This window comes from Oryctolagus cuniculus, chromosome 7 (genome assembly GCF_051225735.1).
Source record: "Oryctolagus cuniculus isolate XC-2025 breed Fujian yellow rabbit chromosome 7, ASM5122573v1, whole genome shotgun sequence".
Lineage (NCBI taxonomy): Eukaryota > Metazoa > Chordata > Mammalia > Lagomorpha > Leporidae > Oryctolagus > Oryctolagus cuniculus.
This window is the reverse complement of record NC_142873.1, coordinates 81793766-81812986: the sequence shown is the minus strand read 5'-3', so window position 1 is coordinate 81812986 and position 19221 is coordinate 81793766. Positions and strand designations below refer to the sequence as shown.

General features: G+C 40.9%; 1 protein-coding gene across 4 annotated transcripts in view; it reads left to right on the top strand.

The window, feature by feature from the left end:
• The window catches only part of LRRC8B (leucine rich repeat containing 8 VRAC subunit B), an 84222-nt gene that overhangs the window by 27806 nt on the left and 37195 nt on the right, over nt 1-19221 (top strand). The window contains exon 2 of one of the 4 annotated variants that reach the window (XM_051856263.3): nt 13586-13783. The exons of 2 other annotated variants lie outside the window; for them this stretch is intronic. The gene's annotated coding sequence lies outside the window, so the exon portion shown is untranslated. Of the gene's footprint in view, nt 1-8939; nt 9103-13585; nt 13784-19221 lie in introns of those variants that run through there. One more of the 4 variants, XM_070078089.2, reaches the window with a different exon arrangement.

The following is a 19221-nucleotide window of genomic DNA, read 5'->3' as shown; positions in this document are numbered from 1 at the left end:
AAATAATCTAGTTGGATATCATGATTGTTGCATCACAGTGATACCTTAATTGTACTACTATATTTTTGTGTATGTTTGAAATTTTCTATAGTAAAAAGTGAAAAACTAAGAAAAATTACAATATAAAATAAGTTGCCTATACTTAGTAGACATAATTAGAAACCCAGTGCAGTAGATGTCTGTACATCAAACTTTGATTCCTGTGTTCTACTGTTAAATCTAATTCTCAGACTTTGGAAACTTTATTGTGTAAATGGTTCAGGTCATTGAGTTTAAATATTTGTTTTCTTGTTAAATAAAATCAGGAAATCATTATGTGCAGATTTATATCCATAAGAGCAAAGGAATACAATAGCATCCTACCTAGGACACTGAACAACTCTTCACAGTGAATGGAAAAAAGTTAGTTGGATTGAAATTCTGTTTGCCAAACCAGTTGTACAAATAGGGAAAATGAATCAAGTTATTGCTCAGAAGACTACTTGTGGCTACATGACATCTGTATCCCATTAGGTTTGTTCTGTCTAGCTGATTTGAGTCACTGCCCGGGACAGGAGGGCTGTCAAGTGAATTCTATGCAGAGGACGAGAGTCTTTCTAAATACTACCTTACTTATACAGTGGATGTGTTAGGAATTATTGGTATATTGAATTAGTCTCAGTGTAACAATTTAAAATGTCTTAGCCTACATTACGTACTGACTCCATTTCATAAAGAGTTCAAATGCATTAACACTTTTCCCTAATATGTATTTACACATCATTTATACTTATATAGAAAGACTGTATCATAAATTACACAGAATACATCTCTCTAAGTTTGAAGTTTTAATATTTATTCTTTTTTTAAATTTTCATTTGTGTAGGGAGGGGCGAGAAAGAGAGAAGGAAACTTCTGTCCACTAGTTCATTTGCCAAATGCCCACAGCAGCAGGGCCTGGGTCAGACCAATGCCAGGAGCCTGGAACTCCATCCGAGTCTCCCATGTAATGTCAGGAACCCAGGTATTTGAGCCATCACCTGCTACCTCCAAGGGTTCACATTAGTAGGAATCTAGAATTGCGAGCACAGCTAAGACACAAACTCAGCCACTCCAGTATAGGATTCACCTGTCTCAAGCAACAGACATCTTAACCACTGTACCAAATGCCCAGCCCTATTTCTCTGAATATGATTTTGGAGTATAGTAGTAACTTCTTGTATTTGATTATGTGATAATTCATACAAACTAAATCCAGCTGACCAGAAAGAAATTACATTGAGTAATGAATGTAAGTTGTCACAGTGATTATTCCATCAAACTGGTTGGTGAGGAAATTCTTAGGTTTTATAATGGGGACAGAAAAGGGCAATAATAACCTTGATAGGAAAGTAGTCTAGTATATCTATCTTATAACTTTAAATTATGTGAGTCTCTGGTCTTTGTAGAAGTACAGGATTAGCTTATTCTCTAAATTTAATCCCCTTACATGCCCCCCCCCCCCGCCCCAACATACACACACATACAGGTTTCAGGTAATGCAAACAGCAGACGTCAAACGTACGTCATCTGAAGTCAAAATACTGAGGCAATATCTGAGTTGACACAGGTGCTGAAAACAGGAATTGAGATCAGGGAAACCAGAAGTGAGAATAGGTTAGGAAGAAGAATCATTGTAAGTGCTCGTAAGATAGAGCTGGACTGAGAAACCACCTGGAGGACCTGAGCGACTGGGCTGATACTGGGCTGCAGTTCCCCTGGGTTAATTCCTTTGTCTCCATAACCTTCAGTGCCCTGCTACAGGGTCCACTACAGCATGGTTACGTTGGAGCATGAGTGAGACGTGATTGCTAAGGAAAAGCACATGATAAGTTCATGAAATAATCACAGGACTGTGATTGGTTCACTCAACAAATATTGACTGGGCCCCCACTATCTGGGTTGGGTGGTAGGGATGGATACCTTAGTGAGGCCTATGGATGGAAGTCCTGAGCTCTTGGAGGTTACTGCCTATTGAGAGCATCCAAACAGTAGACAAAATAAGTAACTATGAAGTGCCTTAAGCAGAGATAAATTATGTGGAGAACAAAATGGGAACAACTCTTCAATATTAGATTTTCCAATGATCCATTTTCCAATTCTGTCAAAGCGAGCAAAGGAAGTTTTTCAAAAACTAGCAAAGAAGAGGTACATTTATAAAAATATAAAGTATACGTATCTGAAATTCCTTCTTGTTATTTCTGCAACCAATAGTTCAAATAAGTACAAATTAGAGTTGGAAAGTAGTTTGAGAAAGGTAGCTCTTTTTGAACTGAAGCAAAATTAGAACTATATGTTTGAGTTGGCAGTTCATAATCGGGAAGGCAGTGGCCACCTGCAATGAGGAGGCTGGAAGTTATTTAAAGAGTTTAATGTTCATATGCTTAAAAAGAAGACAGATCCTCCCTTTGCTGGTTAACTCCCCAAGTACCAGCAGGAGCCAAGACTGTGCCAGGCTGAAGCCAGGAGCTGGGAACTCTATCTTGCTATTCCATGTAGGTGTCAGAGACTCAAGCACTTGAGCAAGCATTTACCTCCTAAATTATATTAGCAAGAAACTGGGTCAAAATCAGGGGTGCCAAGACTCAGACTGGCCCTCCATTATGGCAAGAGGGGGTCCCAAGTGTGGCTTAAGCCTCTGTGCCACAGCATCTGCCTTGGTGCATTATTTAAAAACAAAATATCTGATTGCTTCCAATCCTCTTTTACCTTCAGTTGGGCAGCCAAACAAAAGCTGTTCAAATAGGTGCTTTGTGGTTGTGTGCATACTGTATGTATTAGAACATACAGACTATTTGCTGTTCAATTTTATTGTCTTTCTAAACAATCCAATCATTCAGTGGGAACATTCAGAAAGGATGCTATTAAATTAATTCCTTTGTATTTGAGATGGACTGAAGCTACATTTAATTCATTATTTTTTTAAGATTTATTTATTTGAAAGGCAGAGTTATAAAGAGGCAGAGGCAGAGAAAAAGAGGTCTTCGGTCCACTGGTTCACTCCCCAGCCAGAGCTGCGCCAATATGAATCCAGGAGTCAGGAGCTTCCTTCAGGTTTCCCACATGGGTGCAGGAGCCCAAGGACTTGGCCATCTTCTACTGCTTTCCCAGGCCATAGCAGAGAGCTTGATCAGAAGTGGAGCAGCCGGGACTTGAATCAGCACCCATATGGAATGCTGACACTACAGGTGGCAGCTTTACCTACTGTGCCACAGCACAGCCCCTAATTCATTATTTTAAATAATATTTTTCCAATTACCAAGTGCAGAGCTTCAAACCCAACACTGAATAAAAAAATGAACAGCCCAACAGGGGCCAGCACCGTGGCTCACTTGGTTAATCCTCCGCCTGCGGCACCAGCATCCCAGGTTCTAGTCCCGGTTGCTCTCTGCTTTGGCCTGGGAAGGCAGTGGAGGATGGCCCATGTGCTTGGGCCCCTGCTCCCGCATGGGAGACCAGGAGGAAGCACCTGGCTCCTGGCTTCAGACTGGCACAACACCAGCCATAGTGACCTTTTGGGGGGTGAGCCAACAGAAGGAAGACCTTTCTCTCTGTCTCTCTCTCACTGTCTAACTCTGCCTGTCAAATTAAAAAAAGAAAATGAACAACCCAACAAACCTATTGATATTCTCTCCTCTCCCTGGAGCTCTAGTTTGTATTTTTCTGACTGCCTGCTAGTCCTTTCCACTTTGACACACAGGGCACTGCAAGCTCACCATTTTAAAATCCACATGCACCATCCTCCACCACTGACACCATGGCCAAAAATAGGGTGGTAACTTACCCTTGAGTCCTGGCTGCCCTTAGCATATAGTCTGCCACTAAGTCCTTCTGATGAATTTCTAGGGAGCCCTCAAATCCATACACAAAGCTACTTAGCAGATCACCTACTTGAACATGCTTACAAACGATAGTGATACATTTGCTTTTATCCCCTCTTGTCTTCATCCTCAGTCTTGTTTTAGTCCAAGCCTCCTTTCTTGCTTGACCCCCAGATGATTGATCTGTCTCACCTCTTCCCGGTATACATTTCTAATGAATCCTCCATCCTGTTACCAAAATCTCTTGAGCAGGTCATGTCACCCCCTTCCATAAATTCCTTTCTTGGTTTCATAGCCTGGTACTTTCTCTGATTTGGACCTGTATGGCCTTTCCATCTCCCTTCTGTAGCTTTCCTACTAATTTTACTCTAGAGAGCACTACCCAGTCAAAACTTTGCTATGCTGAATCCTTAATGAAGGTATAGGACCTTGGTTATGTGAATAGTTAGTCTTGATTCAAAATGAAAGGATATAATTCACTTGGGGCTGGTGCTGTGGCATAGTAGGTAAAGCCGCCACTTGCAGTGCTGGCATCTCCTATGGGCTCCAGTTCAAGACCCAGCTGCTCCACTTTTGATCCAGCTTTCTGCTTATGGCCTGGGAAAGCAGCAGAAGATGGCCCAAGTCCTATACCTATGTAAGAGACATGGAAGAAACTCCTGGCTCCTGACTTCAGATTGGTGCAGCTCTGGCCATTGTAGCCATCTGGGTGGGGAGTGAAGCAGTGGATGGAAGACTCTTCTCTCTCTCTGCCTTTGCCTCTGCCTCTCTGTAACACTGCCTTTCAAATAAATAAATCTTAAAAAAAAAGAATCCACCAATTTGCTCATTGGTCTTCCACTGAATATTGGAACATTAACTAGCACTTTATTTTTCATTCCTTTCTTCTTTTTTCATCTCCTCTATCAGCTAGTGCTTATCATCTTTTCCTTCATAGTCACCTAAATGTCTTCATTACTGTCATTCTCAATGATGTTCCCACATTCTGGGTGCTCACTACTTTATTATTGAATGGCTTCGGAATGGCCCTACCTGGTTACCATCATTCTCGCTCCCCTCCCTGCTCCTGCCCCATTGTATCTCTCATATCTCACCGTGCTGTCTTACTAAACTATTGCTTCATTCTTTTATATCTATATTGGTTCAAATCAAGCCATACTTTTCATTCTGGAGTCTTAAACCCTAGATGCCCTAATTACCTCATTCCTTTTCATTATCATCCCCCTCTGGTGGTACCAAAAGTCCCCTTAGTGAAGTCTGCTACCTCCTCACTCTTCGTTTAAGACCTGGCTGCTTGTGCCCTTCCTCAGCTGGAGATCTTTTCCTGCTGCAGCTCCTGCATATCTCTGAACACTCAGATGCATCTATCTATGCTATGATCTCCATTCCCTGCACTAAGCATTAACCTTAGGAGTGGCGACTTTGGATGGTTGCAAGAACACAATATTTGATGTCCGAATTATGGGATCAAGTTCTTGCTTACCAGCTCTGTGTCTTTGGCAACATATTTTTTACTCTCTGGGCTAGAGTCCTTATTTGAAAGTCCTATGCATGGTTTAAGTTACTATATGAAAAAAGAATGCCCATATATTTACACTTCAAAGCATTATTCTGATGTTCTGAGTTGTTCAACTGTAATGTTTAATCATTGGTCATCTATTTTCCTATTCTGTGTTCATTTCCCAACCTCTTCCCTTTTGTGGTTATTTGAAGGGTAGATATAAGATGACATATACTTTCTTGTCCTCTTCAGCCCATCCACAACAAATAAATTCTCCCAGTCAAGAAAATCCTGTAAATGCAACCAACCATAAAGTATCAGGCTACCATGTGAAAGTGTGGTATGTGATTAAGTGAGTGAGGGGGTGCCAGGAGGGAAAGTGTGCCCAGAGAAAAGGAGACTGAGATGGGGAGTGGCCTGCCTGAAAACTGACTTGTTTGATGGTTCCATAGACACACTCCGAATTAGACCCCAAGCAGGCTCTTTAACCTGTGAACACAATGGCAATTAGTGAATTAGCCCACTTTCCTAGGTGGGACACTGTTCTTGGAACAGAATAGGTTCTTACGTGTATATTGAATTCCCTAACCACATGATTTGAATGTCATATACATGTTTATTCACACAGACATGCCAGTGTTATTTGTGTGTCACTGTTTTTATTTATTGATAATCCTGCCCCTCACCTTTAAAATCGCATTCTTATACATAAGCAATAGTGTGTCTGCTTTGTCTGCAGAGTGTCAATCATGTATCATTTGCATTGTGTGACAGAGGCCACTGATCACTTGCGGAAGTCATGGGTAGTTGAGAAACTACCTACTTATTTATTTAGATTGCAAAAAGGTGTTCCTTTGAAGTGTTACAGTGTATGTGATATAAATTTACTCAAATCCTGCTTCAAATTAAAAATAAGAATAGTGAACAATAATCAGTAAATGAGAATGCGTTTTTATTTTTTGCTTGAATGTCTTCCAGGCCTTCTGCCACACTCAACCTCCTTGGAACAAGGGCAGTGCTAATGGAGGCAAAGAATTGATGATTCCACTTAGAGTCCCTCTTAGAAGCAAAACTAAACTGTAGCAAGTTTGTTTGATGACAGTATTTTTGGACAATAAGAATAACCATTTGGTACTTATAACTTTTAAACTGTCTAGGTCACTGAATCTTGTTCAGTCTTGTTCAACTAATCAAACAGTAAAATATAGTTCCTGTTTTTAGAGAGTTTATCGTTCACAGAAGGATACAGAATATGACAGTAACCCAAGCCAAACAGTGAGGAGAAATGAGATTTGCCTGTTACCTAAGAAAGGCAAGTCTTTAAAGGTTGGGGTGTTCTGTGTAGGAGTAGACTCACAGGCAGGAAGCTGGTGGCTGGGCCCTGCACTCCATTGGCCAGGCAGGTTAGGTGAGTGCTCTAGTTTCACATGGGCTTGGCAGGTCACAGGAAATCACATTTGCATAGATGCTTGGGGAAATCGCCAGGCAACACATTGAAGACACACGCTTTTGAAATTCCTCTTATTACTGCTTTGATTAAAGTGATGTTTCCAAGTGAATGGGTTTTAAAATGAAATATTAATAATGCCTCTGTTAATTCCAAGTGCCTTCTTTCATTTTACTAGGATTTCACAACATGATCATATTTGGTTTCACTTCCTGATTTGTCCCCTCAAGCCTGTAGCTTGGGAAATATGTAAATAAAGTGTTTATGAGAGAAGGATATTGTTACACAATGGTTGAAAGCATTTTGGTTTGATTTGGACTTAGTTCATGTAATAACTTTTACAGAAATCTCTAGAAACTAAACTGTAAGTTTAAAAAAAAAAAAAACAAAAACCTTTTGGCACTGAAATTAAATCACCTTGTGAAATCACCTCCACTCCAGAACTGTTTTACTTACCAGTTGTGAAACAAATGAAACATTGCTCTGTAATTAGAGTAGTTGTAATTTGATTTTAAACAGTTGCAGTTGCATAGTGAGTGCCTACTGATTTGTCTAGGGGTTAAGGGCCCAGTGTATACCCAAGCTGTTGGTTTACTTAAAACCATGCTTAACATGCCCAATAATGTAATTGGCATTCCTTTTTGCAAATGTTTTAAATGAGTGTTCTTGTGTGTTATATAGCATTGCACAAAATATTTGGTTATTTAATTCTAACAGAGTAATTATACACCATACAGTCTAAAGAACACTGTTCAAATCCATTTCTCTTTCAGAAAAGTCAGTTATGACTTTCAGGAAAAGCCTGCTTCCTCAAAATCTAATTGCTTTGTCCAGTTGCATCATTTTACTGGCTAATCTGAAAGTTTAATTTTTTTAAAGCACAACTATTTTTCTACTTGGAATTTTAATTTTGAAGTCCACTTGTGTTTTGCTTCTCAAGATAACCAGATATATATCCCCATATAAAATTAGGCTTCCTGCTCTCCAACTACTTCCTGTGAATCGTTCCAGATGCTTACAAATTATTCCCCAACATATAAAAATATGTTGAATGTATTTTTCCATAATTCCCTGGCTCAGATACCATAAGTGACTTCCTACTTCATAGATGATCAAGTCTTTTCTGCTCATAAAACTATTTGACTATTCAAACACAATTTTTACATGCAAAGCAATAATTTCTTGTGTATATTGTGTTCTAAACCTGAGGTATGTTTGAAAAATTCTATCTGGATATTTGAATCTATATTTACTATTTGACCTTAATCTAATTTCCATGCTCATTGCCATCATTTCTATCTCAAACATTCCCCTTCATTATATCTCAAACATTCATACTCATGGCTATTCATAAGCTCTCGATTAACCTTGGCTTTTTTTTTTTTTTCATTTGTTTCTCTGTTCCTCCACATAAAATAGTATATGCCCTATTGTTAACCTCTCTCTCTTCTATACAAATCCTGTACACTTTTGTTGGTCCAGCTCCTAACTCCTGTGTAGTGAACTATTTCTTTAGGCGCAACTGTATGATTCATTTTTTTCAATCTTTTTCTGTTTGTGCCTTCTTTCACCAAAACATAAGCTCCTTTTCAGGGTTGAGTCAGTCTTTGACACTTTTCTGTCCACTCCATGAGCTGGGACAGTGCTTTATACCTAGTAGGAGCCTGTTCATGAGTGTTGAGTCTACCTGGTTTCGGAGTGTATGCTAGTTGTAATGTTCCTCTTAGGCCTCCTCCCAGTAGTGTGTCTCTGGCTTTGGCAAGCTGGTGAGATGTAGGTTCTCTTCATTTCTCCTTTTGTTCAACTAACAGTGACTAAGTTGTTGCCTTCCTCAAATGGATAAGACTCTGTAATGAAAACAGATGGTGTTGTCAAATATAAATAGGAAAATATTTCTTGTGTAGGGGTGAGGGGGAGAAAAAAGAGACAGGAAAAAAACATGCCATCAGCTTTCTTGGCACAATTTTTCCATCTTTCAAATTTGGTTGCTAAGAAATAACCATAGATTCATCTTCTGTGCATAAAGGAGAAACTTAGCTCACTGACAGGAGGCTGTGCCTGCTGAGCTGCTGAACTGGTCACTGAGCCGTGACAAACCCCACCCTGCTTTAGAAGTCATGTGTTAGTCTTCCAGATACAGAATGTGGCTTCTGTCTTCTGGAAAGCCATCAAAAGTCAAGTTCCCATTGAGAACAGAGTTTCTCCCCTTTGCCAATACCAAGTGAAGCCACAGAATCCTGCTGAGTTCTGACTGGATTGAGTTCTACCTGGATTGTTGAATTGCGCCTGGAATGTGGGAATTCTGCCTGATTCCTGTGAGTTATTTGTGGGTTCTTTTAGAAGCCTCCCCTTACTCGAACTTCAATGTACCCACAGCTGCCACAGATTACTTGCAATGCCATGACTGAATGAAATCTCTCTTCTCTGCTAATGGGGATGAATGCTGTCTTTAGTTTCTGCTAAAGGATTCAGGAGCCTTTGCAGGTTGCATGGAATTTGGGAAAACCAATGTCGTTTAAGATTATGAGAAATTGTGGTTTTCTCAAGCAAGGGGGTCTGTTCTTTATCTGCTTAATTAATGTTCAATCTCAGCTTCTGCCTGCTAAGTACTTGGATATGATGATGAGCACCATATGTGTAGACCAGGCCTCAGAGAATTTATGGTTTAGTGGGAGAGAAATAAACTCTCAATTACTGTAGATGTCTGGTAAGTGCTATGAAAGGGACAGGAAACTACAAGTGGCTACTGGCTGAGCACCATGAGCCAGACTGGGGGTGCTCTTATTTCACTTTTTTCAAATCCCCAGTCGGCATACTTTAAGTGGTCTGTTCTACATCTGTTACCATAGGTAGATTTGGAGAAGAATGTTCTGTTCAGGTTGTTGTTTTATCACAGTGACAGATTATAAGAGAGGTCCTCTACACTTCCTCGGATGCAGATGCTAGATACCATCAGATTCTAATCTCCCAGGCTCCCTGCCTTGATCTGAAGTGCCATTGCCTTGCTTTATGATTGCAAGTCAACCTCTTACTAAAACAGGCTCACTGAAATTAGGGTGCAATGCAGGTGGCTCTACAGGGTCCCTTAACAAAGACTCATAAGGTCATTTTTTCTCCCCTATAGACAGCATCTTGACACTTGGTCCTATTTTGAGAGGTTTCTTTTCCAGGAACTCCAGGCCCCAACTGAGAAGTAACTACCACCTGCATGTAGCCCCTAGAATGCCTGGGGCCCACTTGGCCAGGATTGGAATTCCCAAAAGCTTGCCATGTCCCTGACCAATTGAAGGAGGGCCACAAGGTCTATAGACAGAACACAGACATCTCAGCCCTAACTTCAGTCTGTAAAATGCTTTGCCCCAGTCACCCTGGGAGTACAGAAACGATGTGGTAACTGCCGGCTGCCTTGCTCTGAGCTTTACAGTGAGCACCTACTTTCTTGTACCACACAGTTGTCTGTAATTGGCTTGCTGTTCACTGAGTGAGCAGACCCAGTTTTGGGGGAAGGAGGTTCTATAGCAGTTCTTCCAACCAGTTTTTGAGGAATTCTGTAGCAGCTTTACTGGCATTCTGTGCTGGGATCACATGCTTTTACCTGGGGCCCTGGGCCTCCATGCCATTGTGAAAAGGTCATTTTGAGTTTTCAGTAGGACTTAAATATTATGGGTTGTCAATGATCTTGCAACACTGGCTGTTTTGTTTCCTTGGGACCAAAGTGGTATAAATAAAGCTCACTTCCTGGGTTGATTCATTTCCATTTAAAATAATGTCCCAAGATAAAAGGCATCCTGTCTTCAAATCACTTTACCAGTAAAATTAAAAAAAAAAAAAAAGCTTTGTACTAGTTCCCTTTATATTTGCCACTTCAGTGCTTTTATGTTTTCCCACTATTTCTATTACCATTAATATCATCTCTTAGGCCAGTATGAATGTGTGATAGAGTTGGGGAGGTGGATGCCTGGGTTTCAGCCCCGGCAGGTGGTGCCAAAGGCAGGCCCGGGACTCAGCCTAGAACACATTTTCCATACTACCACTTTGGAAAACCAGCCCCTATTTCTGTCAAGAGTGGGAGCAGTGGAGAAGCGAGGTGAGACTGGACCCAATTGGCAGCCAGGCCTCTGAGGCTTGAGAACAACAGATATGAACATTAAAAATAATAAGCAGTTTGTATTTACTAGAACACAGTTGTAGAGCAGCAGATCAGCAAGTAGAGCAATCTCCCTGTGTACCTGGAGCAATAGCATAGTCATAGCAATGACTGCTGCTGACCAAGAAGTAAAGAAAACGTGTGTAAAGATGCCCGGTGTCTGTGAGCATAGTCACTGGTGGCATATGGAGCAAGCCCGAGGTCTTAAAAACCCAGATTCTTCCCCTTACAGCAGTGGTCTACCCTGTGAATCCATGGCACAGCAGCATGAGGAAGTAAGAGGAGGTCATAACTTAATGCATGTGGTTGGCAGGTGCCCACAGCAAGCCATACGGTGCAGTATGCTGACTTCCCATTTTAGCCATTCCTGGTGATCGTTGATCACTGTGATAACAGAATACAAAATCCAGTCTGCCCAGCCTTTGCGGTCAAACTCCAGCATCCCTGGGAAGGAAATAGCAAGAGCCCATAAAACAGGAAGCAAGCAGGAGAGCACTCTTCCCATCACTCTCTCCATCGCTCTCTCCGCCCCTCCCTGTTGTTAATAACAAAACAACAAATCTGGAGGTAATGTGTCTTAGGAAGTTACAGACATGCTATGACCCTACCCCATGCCTCAGTGATGGTTGCTTTCCTTGATTTTAACATCTCATCACATTATTATGTTCCCCTTATCCTCATTATAGTTCCATAGAGAACCTATGCACGTGGTTCTCTCATCTACTGTGGCTTTGGATGGGCATTTCTACCCCCACATAACCAGAGAGCAAGAAAGTGACCAGGCAGTGCTGTAAATGTGAATTTGTTATTATGCAAGTCTCAGAGAATGATCTTTCTTTCTTTCCTTCATGTAAGTGCCAGCATGTCCGCATATCACTAAGGCCAAGGATTATGACTGCTTTCTTCCCTGCACGCACACACACGGTCTCGCTGCACTATGATCCCCCTATCCTCATCCCTCTTTCTCTTCTTGGTCTCCCCCTCTCCCTTTACAAACTTATTTGGCTGCTCTTGATTCATTTTGTTCTACAGATCTCTTAATAAAAGAAGGTTAACAAGAGGGTCACATGCTTTTTGAAACCATCCAAACTTATTGATGAATTTTTAAACACGTGGGTACTGCAGTGGTTATTTTAGAAAAAGAAAAAAATCTCAGATGTGCATGTACCTTGATAGTGTCTAGAAGATTTTGAATGTCTTAGTTTCAGATATGCCTATTTATGTAGTAAAAAAGACCTTAGCCTTTCCTGTAAAAATTTGAGGGATCATATCATCTCTCTCAACAAATTCCTAATTCAAGGTGACAAGACAAATTGATAATTTCTGTTTATTATTTAGTATTCACTATAGCAACCTAAAAATTATGGACAAAGCAAATTTCAAACATAAAAATCATGTTTTGTATGGTATGTTTTCTAGTAAATGAAAATCCACTTTATATTTAATTTGTATAATTTATGTTCATTTTAAATCATTTCATTTGTGGTGAAATAGAACATAAATTTACTGTTTTAACCATTTTTTAGTTCACAGTTATGTGGATTAATTATATACACTTGATATGCAACCATAATTATGTATTTCAAGACATAACCCCTTGCTTGGGTGAAATTGGTCGTATCTCTGACTTGTCTCCAGCATAAATGTTGACAGGGATGACAGACATTGCATCAAAAAGTGGAGATTGCATGAACAGGTTAACCCCTTAAACACTGCTTCACAGTGCATTGTTTTGACTTCACAACACTTTGTCTTCTCATGTAGTAAATGACTAAGGAACATTACATATGTGTTTCACAGCACTTTATAGTAACTGGAGCATGTAATGTATTGCAAATCTGGCATGGAAATCACTGAGGTGGAAAACCAGACTCCCTAGTATCAAGTTTGATTTCTGTTTATAGGATAATACTTTAAAGCCAATCTTTAAAGAATTAGTTTTTAATTTTATTTATTTATTTTTAAAGAATCATTTTATTTATTTGAAAGAGTTACAGAGAGAGGTCTTCCATCCACTGGTTCACTCCCCAATTGGCCGCAACGGCCAGAGCTGTGCTGATCCGAAGCCCAAAGCCAGGAGCCTGGAGCCTGGAGCCTCTTTTGGGTCTCCCAGGTGGATGCAGGGGCCCAAGGACTTGGGCCATCTTCTACTGCTATCCCAGGCCACAGCAGAGAGCTGGATTGGAAAAGGAGCAGCCGGGACTAGAACCAGGACTAGAACCAGCACCCGTATGGGTCGCGGGCTCTTCAGGCCAGGGTGTTAACCACTGCACTGCAGCACAGGCCCCTAAAAGGATTAGTTTTTAGATAAAGCTGCTATTCTGTCAGTAAATGACCATTCTTGGGTGCTCACCTTATTTAATTCGTTAAGCAATTCTTTAACATTAGGGAGAAACCTTTGTTATCACTGTTTTACAGATGGGAGAGTCGGTGCTTAGATACCTTATCTAAGATAAAGCAGCTTGTAAATGATGAAGTTAGAAGTCCATGTTAGCCTTATGCCCTTCAGTCTCACAAGCATTCATCAGAGTTTTGGGATAAAATTGGTCTAACAAAGTAACATATTGAACATGTGTACTCCAGATACTCATAAAGAAGTCATATATAGGTGATATGGTATTAATTTATTTTAACCACGTGCTTATTGATAGGTATGGCAGGAAGAGAAGCCATGTAAAACATGATTTGAAGACAGATTATGTTTTTCTCCCAAAATTGTGGACCCACTTCCTGGTGAATTCAATCAAGAAACCCACCAGAAGGAGTTTTCACACGAAGTCATTTATTTGCTGCAAATGAGGAGACCATGGGGAATCATTCCCAAAGGCATGGCTCTGCAAGCAGGGGAAGTGAGTATATAAGAGTGGAAGTTCTTAGCATTGCATGCAAGGATGAGTGCAAGTTCATGCGGATGCCGTTCAGAAACATGCTCCAACATAGGTTGCATGTTCTGGTGACAAGGCTTATGTTTCTCCCCGGGGCAGAGATCTTGGTATGAAAATGAAACGAAAGGTGTCCTTTGGATACTTTTTGACCTATCTGTGCAAGCAGGCATTGCTCTGATAGTAGGGTCTGGACCTGTCCAGGGTAGCTGGTGATCACATCTCCCAGGAATGTGACTGAAAACCAGAAAGACAACCTGAAGAACATCAGGTGCATTTAGGGTCTTGAAATAAAAATGAGTCACAGTAAAGACTTTTGAGCTGCTTGATGGCCTTACCTGGTTACAGTTAAACTTGGGTTATTCACCTTGTTAATAAATTGTGAATAACTGTTACCCTGTAAGAGGTTGTGCAAGCTGGATGTGTCCTTGCTTGGCTCTCTGTCATGTCAGTCATAATTACCTAATAGGCAGGCTGACTGGAAGGAGCATTTGTTGATTCTGGAACATTGAGCAATGGCTAGGAAAGCAATCTAGTTGCATTTTAAAATCATCTCTTTCATTTTCTCTAAAAGATACATTTTTAGATTGGAAAAAGGGAGAGGAAAGTCACATTCCATATAAAATTCATTTTTATATAGCTCTTAGGGGAGGCTGTGTAGCAGATGGCTCTTAGTCAGAGCTAGTGCGAATTCTGGGTTTGCTTGTGAGCCTAGATGAGTTTCTTCGTTTCTCAGATCCTCATCTTTCTCACCTTCGGAGTTGAGATCATAATACCACCCCACCAAGTGCACAGTAAATGCTAGCCCTCCCCTTTCCATCTCGCACCACCTATCCCATTCGAGTGGTGTTTACTGAGAATCTGTTAAATGTGAGTTCCTTTCCTGCACACGCAGAACTCAAAGGCTGAGGCTGGAAGGAATCTAGCTAGATACTTGCAATGCAGTTTAACGGCAGTATAATGGAACTATGTGTGCTTACTAAATGTTAAAGAAGCATGAAGTAATAATTGTTTGGGGGACCAGTTGGATAGCAGTGTTCATTTTAAACAATATTTGTCCTTAATGGTTATTTAATATTGGTGAACATTATCTCTTTGTATTTTGTGATCAGAAATTAGCTTGAGCTAAATACTAGGCTGATTTGCAATGCACAGTAATTTGATTTCTGTGTGGATTAAGAGCATATTACAGCAGTTAAACTTTCCTCAGTGATCACTATCAGAAGTTATTAGTTTCATGAGACTAAAACTATCTAAGGACCTGCAATGCTGTCAGCTTGATCATAGCTCACAGGATCATGAGATTATAATATTTGTAGAGTACCTAATATGGGCAGTTCTTGAGGAGACAAAAAGGTCCTTGTCCTTCCAGAGTTTATGGTCTTGGAGGAAAGCAGACTGAACAATCAGTAGACACAGAGCACACTGATGCACGATATTGTTTGAATGATCACGTGATTATTCCAGGGTCCCAGAATTATTCCTGCTACAAAATACTAAGGTTAACTTGTGCAAACAAATAATTGAGAACTCCTAATTTGATAAGATATTAAGGGCATTTCAGAATGTTGTAGCATTTATCAAGTGGCCCATCACTGATTCAAAATGCCTTGTAGTCATTATAATACAACCAGTCATGCTGAATTTGACAGCAGTTCTCCACTCAGATTTGTGAGATGTAACTTTGCAAGTATGAATTTTCCTCATCTCTTCCTGAAAGGTGAAGGCTTAGCCTCTGCTTCTGATCTCTGTGCTGCCTGCCGTGGGGTGACAAAAATGCCCAAGGTTCCGTCCTCCCCACTTCCTTTGCCACCTTTCAAGACCCGCCATTCCTATGCACCAGCTATGCTCACAGATATCTCAGAAAGCCAGGCCTCCACTGTACCCTTGGTTCCTACCTGAGGGGTGAACCTGTTGTTCACACATTAATGATTTACTAAATATTCATGGAGCAAACAGGAATAACACTGGGCTAATCACTTGTTAACTCTGGGCAGGCTAAGGATTTTGTGCCAATGCTGCTTCAGACTGTTACCCTTTAAATACATGTTCACAACATTTTTTTTTTTTTTTGGACAGGCAGAGTGGACAGTGAGAGAGACAGAGAGAAAGGTCTTTCTTTTCTGTTGGTTCACCCCACAATGGCCGCTGCAGCCAGTGCACCGCGCTGATCCGAAGCCAGGAACCAGGTGCTTCTCCTGGTCTCCCATGCTGGTGCAGGGCCCAAGGACCTGGGCCATCCTCCACTGCACTCTCAGGCCACAGCAGAGAGCTGGCCTGGAAGAGGGGCAACCGGGACAGAATCTGGCGTCCCAACCGGGACTAGAACCTGGACTAGAACCTGGTGTGCCAGCGCCGCAGGCGGAGGATTAGCCTATTGAGCCACGGGGCCAGCCCACAACATTTTTAAGAGAAACCAAGTTCTGTATGGGAAAGGGGAGGCAAATAGCCCCTCTAGTTTCTCCTCCTGCCAGTTCCTGGGATTTCAGCTGACCAGAAGGAAATAGTAGTCAGACCTCCGTAATCTCCCTCCAATACATTGAAAGGCCACCACGAAACACATCAAACACCAGAGTTCAGGGAAAGGTTTATTGTCAGGTGGAGGAAACAGGCCAGAGGGAGAAGTTGAGAAAGCAAGAGAGAGAGGCTGAGAGAGAGCACATGTGTGGGCAGCAGGTCCTGTTACACTCTTGCAGGGGGTAGGGAAGTGGGAGCAACGAATCCCATTAGGGTGGGGTTGAGCTGACACTTGTGGTTGGGCTGTTTGGTCACCTGACTTCTAGTGAGCCAGGCTGGGCTTAGGACTGAAGCTTACTGTGCAAGATGGCACCCGAGGCTTAAGATGGTATCACAGATAAGACCATGCCATTTTACTAACACACATTGCATACTCTCCTTATGTAGCTCTGGAAAGAGATACTATGATAGATCCTTGGAATATAGATAAATAAGATACTGAGTGCCCTGAACTTGATGCAACAGTTAACATATAATATAAAGCAGTGTTAGAGAAATATGTGTGAATGTTATCCAGAAACACATTTTTTATTTCAACATGTTATTGAAATTCAGTATACATACCAAGAAATGCACATAGGTATACAGATAAATGTGTGTTTTTGTCCTCTGAGAACACTCGTAACCAAAGCCCAAATTAGGAACAAAACATTACTAATACCCCCAAGACTCCTCACTCTATCTGCCTCTCCATTTCTCTCTTCTCTTTTCTGCTAAATAAGTCTGAAACACGTTTACAGATGAAGGAGCAGTGAATTCAGGCTGTGTCTAGTGGTTAGGGTGGTTTGTGGTGCTGGTTGATTCCCAATGACCCCAGAGTGGCCCGGATGGTGAAATAGAAGTGTCCCTCTTTTAACTCCATCCATTATTCAGTTTTGAGCTTTCTAAACTGATGAAATAGACTTTAATTTTATATGACCTAAAACCTTCAATTTAAGGCATTGCACAAGGCATAGTGAACAAGTATGATCTTGCAGTATTGTTGCCGTAGCTGATCTGTGAAGTGATTTCTCATAACTCTACATTTACCCAAAACAGGTCCTTCAACCAGACAAACATGACTTGTTGCTGGACCTTTCCTCTTGGGATTTTATTTAACTATCACTAAATGATAAGTTTATCCAAATGGACAACCATTGTCAGATTCCAAAATTGTGTAGTAGCTCTGTGCTGTACTGAAGGAGTGTGTTAAGTCACTTTCCACTTCCTGTACTGACTGGAAGGAAAGAAGAGCAACCAGACTTGTCCTGTCTCACAGCAAAGGCCTTGGGGCCTCTTGTTTCTCTATCGAAAAGCTGAAAGGTATTGTTTCTTAATCTTCAGCCCTGTGGGAGTATTTCCTTATATGTCCCTCACTGGGAACCTTCTGAAAAAAGCTCTTAAGAAGAAGGGAATTCTAAGTGTTTTTGCTTATTTCCAAATCTTCCAGAAAACATCTTTTAGAACATTATCTTGGAATTGACTTTTTAAGTGAAAATTCACATTTCTTGTGTTGTGTCTCTGAGAGAATAGGAAAGCTAGTTTGGCACACACAGGAGCATGGCAGGCTGGGAGCACTGCCACCGCCTGTCTCAGCGGCTGAGTGTCAGATCTGCTCGGACAGTCTTTGTCCTCTCTTTTATTCTGCCTAATATGGGTGATTTATTCTGTTGTGAGAAGCATTGCCATTTCGTATCTTCACCTGTGACTCTTCCAGCTTGGTACTTTTGTGTAATCTGATGAAGAAGAGGAAAAGCAGATAACTTTTGCTATAGTTTCTAAAATTAGTTTGAATGTTTTGATTTTAGCCTGGATAGAAAAAGTAGCTATGTTTTGTTGTTTCTTTGACTTGACAGCAATGATTTCACCCTGAGATGACAAGTTGTCATTATGGTAGTGCTCTCATTTAGTGTTACATTTATATCTTCTCAGCAAAATATTCCTCAGGTTTAGGTAAATGTTAGGTAGAAAAAAAGCAACAAAACGCCTTAATAGGTACACTGGAAAATGTTCATCCCAATTCCAAGAAATACAAAATAAAGCTACAGTAAGATCCTTTTCACATACGCAATTAACAAAGATATTGATGTTTTTTAAATGAGAATTCTTAAATCTGATGAGGTGCTACTCATGTTCTTTTAGGAAAGGAAATTAGAATAATCTTTTTGGGAAATAATTTGTTGTTATAAATCAGATGTCTTAATATGTTTGTGCTCTTTGACCAAATAATCTCATTTGGAAGTATTTGCAAAAGAAATCATATGAACAGTACAGAAATGTTTGCAGCATTGTTAGTAATTAAAAAAAAAAAAACCAGGGTTAAACCATTTTGCTTATTAATATTTCCGAAATTAATAAGCTGTGTGAGCTCTTGCCATGTATTCAGAGAAGAATTCTGAATAGTGGTTCAAATAGACCAGACAAATATGGTAAGTTTTAAGGATTTTCAGTGTGAGAAATGCATAGGAGAGTGAGGGCTCTATCTAAAGGAGAAAGAAAAGTCTAGAAATTAAGTTGGGGGTCCATGCCAAGCAGAGAGCAGGCCAGGAGCCACGTGCAGCAAGCGTTTGGTCTGAGCAGCCACATGCAGCTTAGGAGAACACAGGCTGCCAGAAGGCCACACGCCCTGAAGGTGCAGGGCAACAAAGGGCCATCATGGCAAAAAAGGGGGCAAGGGGGAGGGCCCACCGCCCACCATATTCCAGGCCTTTTATCCACTTGCAAAGGGGAATGCTTACATAACCTGATGGGCAGGTGGACATACAGGGGGGGTCAGGTAGGGGCATGAGATCACACAGGGGTTATAGTGAAGGGGTGGTCTTCCAGCTCACAAATCTAATTAATTTTATCCCATCTGCCTGCCTACATCAAAGGTTCAGTAGGAGAATGCTTTTGTAAAGTTGTCTTTT